Source organism: Triticum dicoccoides, chromosome 4A (genome assembly GCF_002162155.2).
Source record: "Triticum dicoccoides isolate Atlit2015 ecotype Zavitan chromosome 4A, WEW_v2.0, whole genome shotgun sequence".
Lineage (NCBI taxonomy): Eukaryota > Viridiplantae > Streptophyta > Magnoliopsida > Poales > Poaceae > Triticum > Triticum dicoccoides.
In genome coordinates, this window is record NC_041386.1 from 671,496,243 (window position 1) to 671,503,944 (window position 7,702).

Sequence of the window (7,702 nt, forward strand, 5' to 3'; positions counted from 1 at the left end):
GGCAAAACTGCTAAGTGCAGTATTTATGGACGCACCTTTAGTCGCGGTTGGAGAGGCGGACCGCGACTAAAGGTACCCTTTAGTCGCGGCCCGCCACCCCAACCGCGACTAAAGGGTGCCCTTTAGTCGCGGTCCGCCTCCCCAACCGCGACTAAAGGGTTTTGGCGCCGCCTCCGTTCCCGCGCAGAAAGACCCTTTAGTCGCGGCCCGCCACCCCAACCGCGACTAAAGGTATCCTTTAGTCGCGGTCCGCCTCCCCAACCGCGACTAAAGGGCTGTGCTAGAACTGGCGCGGTGCGGTGGGATGTTTAGTCCCACCTCGCTAGCCGAGAGGCTTCGACAGTGGTTTATAAGCGCGGCTGCGCTTACCACTTCGAGCTCCTCTCAAATGCAGGCTTACGGGCCTATTCTGTCACTGTGTGCCTGTGGGCCTACTGGGCCTTCTGTGGGCCTGAATCCTGGCCCTTTAATGGGTTTCTAGTCGTATTCAGGCTGTGGTGGCCCAGTAGGTGGCATATTTTCTTTTTTTCTTCCTTTTTTCTTCTGTTTTTTCTTATGTTTTTCTTCTGTTTGTTTTTTTCTTCTGTTTTTCCTTTTTTCTTCTGTTTTTTTCTTCTGTTTTTTTCTTCCTTTTTCTTCTGTTTTTTTCTTCTGTTTTTTTCTTCTTTTTTCCTTTTTCCTTTTTTCTTCTGTTTTTTTCTTCTGTTTTTCCTTTTTTCTTATGTTTTTCTTCTGTTTGCTTTTTTCTTCTGTTTTTTTCTTCTGTTTTTTTCTTCATTTTCAAATCTTAAAAATACAATTATATATCAAAAAAATCAGAAAAATAAAACTAATTCATTTTAAAACCCCTTGAAGGTTTGACAAAAGGTTTGATACAATAAATTATTACACATCATTTCTTCCCTTGTGTCCCTGCTTGCTTACGATTGTGCCGTATCCATGGAGCATCCTCATCATTTAACTTAATGCTTGGGTCGGTGTTCACTTTGAAGGGCGGAATTTCAGCAAACATATTATAATCTTCTGACATGTCTGTCTTGTCCTCCACTCCCACGATGTTTCTTTTCCCTGAAAGAACAATGTGGCGCTTTGGATCATCGCATGATGCACTGATCGTTTTCTTATCTTTCCGTTTCCTCGGTTTGCTACTCATGTCCTTCACATAGAAAACCTGAGCGACATCTTTCCCTAGGACGAATGGTTCGTCAAGGTAACCAAGATTGTTGAAATCCACCATTGTCATTCCGTATTGCTGGTCCACCTTTACCCCACCTCCTTGTAGCTTGAACCATTTGCACCGGAACAAAGGGACCTTAAAGGAGGGTCCATAGTCAAGTTCCCATATCTCCTCTATGTAACCATAATATGTGACCTTTTGCCCATTCTCGGTTGCTGCATCAAAGCGGACACCACTGTTTTGGTTGGTGCTCTTTTTATCTTGGGCGATCGTGTAAAATGTATTCCCATTTATCTCGTACCCTTGGAAAGTCGTTATAGTCGAAGATGGTGTCTTGGCCAACATGTACAGCTGATCTACAACATCATTGTCATTCATTAAATGTTTTTTCAACCAACTGCCGAAAGTCTCCATGTGGGCCTTCCTAATCCAGGATTCAGGCTTCCCCGGGTTTTCCGAGCGTAAAATATTCTTGTGTTTCTCAAAGTACGGAGCCACCAAGCTGGAATTGGTCAGTACAGTGTGGTGTGCTTCAGTCAGAGAATGGCCGTCCATACATATCGTTGATTTCCTTCCGATCGTGCCTTTTCCACTTAGTCTCCCCTCGTGCCGCGATCGAGGAAGACCAATCGGCTTAAGGTCAGGAACAAAGTCAACACAAAACTCAATTACCTCCTCATTTCCATAGCCCTTGGCGATGCTTCCTTCTGGCCTAGCACGGTTACGAACATATTTCTTTAATACTCCCATGAACCTCTCGAAGGGGAACATATTGTGTAGAAATACAGGACCGAGAACGAAAATCTCTTCGACTAGGTGAACCAGGAGGTGCGTCATAATATTGAAGAAGGATGGCGGGAACACCAACTCGAAACTGACAAGACATTGGATCACATCGTTCTGTAACCGTGGTAGAACTTCTGGATTGATTACCTTTTGAGAGATTGCATTGAGGAATGCACATAGCTTCACAATGGCTACTCGAACATTTTCCGGCAGGAGCCCCCTCAAAGCAATCGGAAGCAATTGTGTCATAATCACGTGGCAGTCGTGAGACTTCAGGTTTTGGAACTTTTTCTCCGCCATGTTTATTATTCCCTTTATATTGGACGAGAATCCAGACGGGACCTTCATACTGCTCAGGCATTCAAAAAAGATGACCTTCTCTTCTTTGGTCAGAGCGTAGCTGGCACGACCTTGAAACCATTCCGGATGCCGGTCATCAGGGTCTTTCAAACGTTGCTGGTCCTGCCGTGCTTCCTTTGTATCATTTGTCTTCCCATACACGCCCAAGAAGCTTAGGAGGTTCACGCAAATATTCTTCGTAACGTGCATCACGTCGATTGCAGAGCGGACATCTAGGACTTTCCAATATTCTAGCTCCCAGAATATAGATTTCTTCTTCCACATGGCTGCGTGCCCGTCAGCTCCCTTCGGAACTGATTGTCCGCCAGGACCCTTTCCAAAGATGACTTTCAAATCCTTGACCATATCAAATACCTCAGCACCAGTGCGTTCCGCGGGCTTCGGCCGGTGATCTGCCTTGCCGTTGTAATGCTTGCCTTTCTTTCTTACTGGATGAATTTTCGGAAGAAATCGACGATGCCCAAGGTACACGTTCTTCTTACAATTTGGCAAATGTACACTTTCAGTCTCATGTAAGCAGTGCGTGCATGCATTGTATCCCTTATTTGACAGTCCCGAAAGGTTACTAAGAGCAGGTCAATCGTTGATGGTTACGAAAAGCAACGCTCGTAGGTCAAATTCCTCTTGTTTGTGCTCATCCCACACACGGACACCACCCCACAGCTGTAAAAGTTCATCAACTAATGGCCTTAGGTACACATCGATGTCGTTGCCGGGTTGCTTCGGACCTTGGATGAGCACTGGCATCATAATGAACTTCCGCTTCATGCACAACCAAGGAGGAAGGTTGTAGATGCATAGAGTCACGGGCCAGGTGCTATGGCTGGAGCTCTGCTCGCCAAAAGGATTCATGCCATCCGTACTTAGAGCAAATCTTATGTTCCTTGCGTCAGCTGCAAAATCTTTGAACCATCTGTCGATCTTTCTCCATTGCGTTCCATCTGCGGTGTGTCTCAACTCCCCGTCCGACTTACGGTCCTCTTTGTGCCATCGCAACAACTTGGCATGCTCTTTGTTCCTGAACAGACGTTTCAACCGTGGTATTATAGGAGCATACCACATCACCTTGGCGGGAACCCTCTTCCTGGGTTTCTGGCCCTCAACATCGTCACCAGGGTCATCGCCTCTGATCTTATAACGCAATGCAGCGCATACCGGGCATTCATTCAAATTCTCGTATTCACCGCGGTAGAGGATGCAGTCGTTGATGCATGCATGTATCTTCAGAACCTCTAAACCTAGAGGGCAGACAACCTTCTTTGCTTCGTACGTACTGGCGGGCAACTCGTTATCCTTTGGAAACATATTCTTCAACATTTTCAGCAAGTTTTCAAATGCCGAGTCAGCTACACCTGCCTCTGCTTTCCATTTCAGCAAATCCAGTGTGCAGCCCAGCTTTTTCAGACCATCATCGCATCCGGGGTACAGCGCCTTTCTGTGATCCTCTAACATGCGATCCAAATTCACCCTCTCCTTTTCAGTTTCGCAGCGTCTCCGTGCATCAGCAATGGTCCGACCAAGATCATCAACGGGATCATCACGTGCCTCTTCTTCACCTTCCCCTTCACCTTCAGCATCCTCCATGAAAGTATCACCGAAATGAGCAAGATAGCTTTCATCGATGAAATCATCCCCTTCTTCATCTTCTTCCATTATAACCCCTCTTTCTCCATGCTTGGTCCAACAATTATAGCTTGGCATGAAACCGTGCCGAAGCAGATGCATGTGAACATCTCTTGAGGAAGAGTAACCCTTCTGATTCTTACAGATAACACATGGACAGATAACAAAACCCCCCTGCTTGTTCGCATTAGCCACTACGAGGAAATCTTTCAAACCCGTAGTGAACTCGCCGGAGAGTCGGTTACCGTACATCCATTGCTGATTCATCTGCATTATTATAATATAAAATATATAATTAACCATCATGCATTTGTTAAACTAACTAGCTACAAACAATATAAATTAAACAATGAACTGCACACATGCATATTTTATCAATGACACACATGCATGAAAGGTTCAAGTTGCTAACCGCGATCGAGGAGGAAAAAATAAATGAGGAACCTCAAGTGTGGCTCCAACACTTCATATCATGTTTGTTTCACCCTCTTAGGGTATTTCATCAAACACCTTGTGTGCATAAGAGGAACCAAAAGCAAACCTACACCCCCTTGTGAAGCTTGTGAAGAGAAGTGGCACCAAATGGCTAAGTGAGTGTGCTGAACTGGTATATATAGGGGAGGAGCTTTAGTCGCGGTTGGCCTGGACAACCGCGACTAAAGGCCTTTGCGCACCTTTAGTCGCGGTTGGCCTGGCCAACCGCGACTAAAGCCCCTCACGTGCACCAGCTGGCCACCGAGCGCCCTGGGCCCAGGCCTTTGGTCGCGGTTCGTCTGCCGAACCGCGACTAAAGACTTCATTAGTCGCGGTTCCTACAGTTTCGCGACTAATGGGGCTGGACGGAAGCCTCTTTTTCTACCAGTGACTGAGGGACATCGCCACCGCCACACAGCTCCAACCAAGACGATTAAGCTAACAAAAACGAGAACAGGGTCCCTCCCGCCGGCGGGGGGCTGAGATCCTCCACACCTCCATGGCCCAAAGGCCATGGGAGATGGGACTGATCGGCGCCGGCGCCGGTGGGAGAAGGAAGGAGACTTTTTTTGGGGAGGAGGAAAGACATATTGGGACATTCTTTTACCCCCCCCCCCCCAAAAAAGGACCAGCAAAATGTGCTAATTCCCAATTCATCTCTATCTAAAAAATTGGCGATAATTTGACTGCCTACACCTCATGGACGAGGTAAATGTGCTAATTCAGATGCTTCCACCATTATATATCTACAAAAATGGTTTTTTTAGAAGCCGCAGTGACACCAAATTACTATAGAGGAAAAAAGACAAAAATTGAGAAAATGCGCATCCAGGGAATCGAACCCTGGTCAGTACCGTGGGAGGGTACTATGATACCACTACACCAGATGCGCTTTCTTGCTGTTCCTTTTTTGGTATGGATGAATTTCTACTCTAGAGTACTCAAGACCTGCAAAGAAAAAAAAAGAAAAGAATGGAGAAGTGGGGTATCGATCCCCATACCTCTCGCATGCTAAGCGAGCGCTCTACCATCTGAGCTACATCCCCTTCTATGCTACTCTTGGTAATTCAGGAGCTGATGTTCGTAACGTAAGGTCTATGCAAGAACCATGTTAACCAAAGCAGGTGCAAAACTGCAAATGGAAACCCATTTTTCGCTCAAGGCTGGTCAGTTTGGATTGTTGGTCCTATCCGAGAACCAAACCAAACCAAACCATCATTGCTGCCAAACCACCCTCCCAAACGCTAGAGGGCAGTTTGGGCCGCTTTCAAAACCTACGGTGATAATTACCTGATTTTAAAGCCTTCAATAGTAGTATATATATGTTGTGAGGAATATAAGAGCCACCGACGACAAGTAACATCAAATGTGTTCTTCATCGATGATGCAGACTGCTATCTATACAGGGCCAACACGGTCCGTAAGGGGGAGCCACGAGTGAATAGTTGCTTCCTTTGCCAGGTTCTACCTACTCTTGAAGGTTCCATGGAAATATGGATTAATCATAACTAAAATGGGCTAATCCACTCTCCTAACAACATGTAAACATTATAAAACCGTACCGACCTTTGTATTTAGTTCAAATATACTTAAAAACGGAAAATACAAAGTGTTCACTTTGATCATAGTAAAATTCTATTAAGCAAACCAGAGTACAAACACACTTGAGAAATAAAGAAACCACGTCGAAGTCCCCATGGGAAACCATCTTAATCCTCTTGAACAAGACAACACGCAGCGGCATGCCGCTCCAATGCTACAGCTAGCCAGCTTATCGATGTTGACCGCGGACAGGAAGTCATGAGGACCAAAGTAATGCCAGCCAGTGCCCCAGAGAAGAAGATATCACTGTCTGAAGAGCTGCAGATCCAAGAGCCTAAACTCCACTATTTCTCAAGATCTCACGGCAACCCCGAAGGCCTTTGTGCAGTGGCGTAGATGAGGCGACACTAGTAGAAAAAGGGCCTATTGTCCCGGTTGGTAAGGGCCTTTAGTCTCGGTTGGTGAACCGGGACTAAAGGGTCGGTACTGATGCCTCCCCCCTTTAGTCCTGGTTCAATCCAGAACCGGGCAGAAGGGCCTCCACGTGGCATGTCCCCTGAGCCCAGGCAGGAGGGCCTTTGGTCCCGGTTGGTGGCACCAACCGGGACCAATAGGCATCCACGCGTCAGCGTTTATGTGGCTGTGGTTTTTCTTTTTTTTAAAGGGGGGGTTGGGGGGTTTTGGGGGGTTAATTTAGGTGTTTCATATATTGTGCTATAGCTAGCTAATTAATAGAGAGAAGTGTCCTCTCTTTTGTCCGTGCTTGGTCGACGCTACGTACCATACATACATACGTATAGAGAGGACTAGCTAGACACGCTAGCTAGCTAGTAAGCAAACAGAAGATCGTCATGAACATATATGCATACAGAGAGAAGTGATATCGACCACCTCTCCTTCTCCGAGAGATTGGTCGAACACACAAGTTTTCGTATATCTATCCGACACTACCAGCTACATATATACAATAATTATTTTTTACAAATATATAATCTCCTAAAATACGGACGCGTGGTCCACATAGTATTCTCCGTCTTCAGCGATCACGTGGTCAAGAAAGAATGCCGCCAATTCCTCTTGAATTGCTCGCATGCGATCTGGTGCTAGGAGTTCATTCCGCATCCGAAACATCTAATTTTAAGAAGGGGGTCAATATATATATATATATATATATATATATATATATATATATATGAATGAATGAAACTCAACACAAATGATGGTAATAAAATAAAATTGTGAATATTGTTATTTACGCACTTCATATTGTTTGTCGGAGTAGCCCCGCTCACAGGTCGTGTGGCGGATGGACTCGCAAATGTAGTATCCACAGAAATCATTCCCTTGTTCTTGCCACAACCACTTTACAAGAAATAAAGGTCAATCAAACTGATAATTAGCAAGCATGCTAAATGGTATTGATGAAACTTGCGCTTGAATCACTAGGAGATGCCTGGAATATGCTACTATATAGTACTTACTTTCGGGTGCCTAAATTGCAGCTTCTTCGGTAGTCCCAGAGCTTTTTTGGTGAATTTTCGGGTGCCTAAATAATGTTATCGGGGAGGGGGTATCGGTACCCCCCCCCCCCTCGTGTCAAAGTTTCTTCTTTCTCCTCTATTCCTTTCTTTCTTCTTCTCCTCTTCTTTTCTTCTTATCCCTCGAGAAAGGAAAATAAGGAAAAGGAAGAAAAGAGGAAGAAGGAAGAAGGAAGAAGAAGAAGAAGAAAAAGAAGAAAAA

At 45.4% G+C, this 7,702-nt stretch overlaps 2 non-coding genes across 2 annotated transcripts; both read right to left on the bottom strand.

Annotated features, from left to right (window-relative positions):
* Positions 1-5,241: 5,241 nt before the first annotated feature.
* On the bottom strand, positions 5,242-5,312 carry TRNAG-CCC. Its single transcript has one exon. It is a non-coding gene; the product is annotated as a tRNA-Gly (tRNA).
* Positions 5,313-5,393: 81 nt separating this feature from the next.
* Positions 5,394-5,466, bottom strand: TRNAA-AGC. The gene has a single exon. It is a non-coding gene; the product is annotated as a tRNA-Ala (tRNA).
* Positions 5,467-7,702: the final 2,236 nt, after the last annotated feature.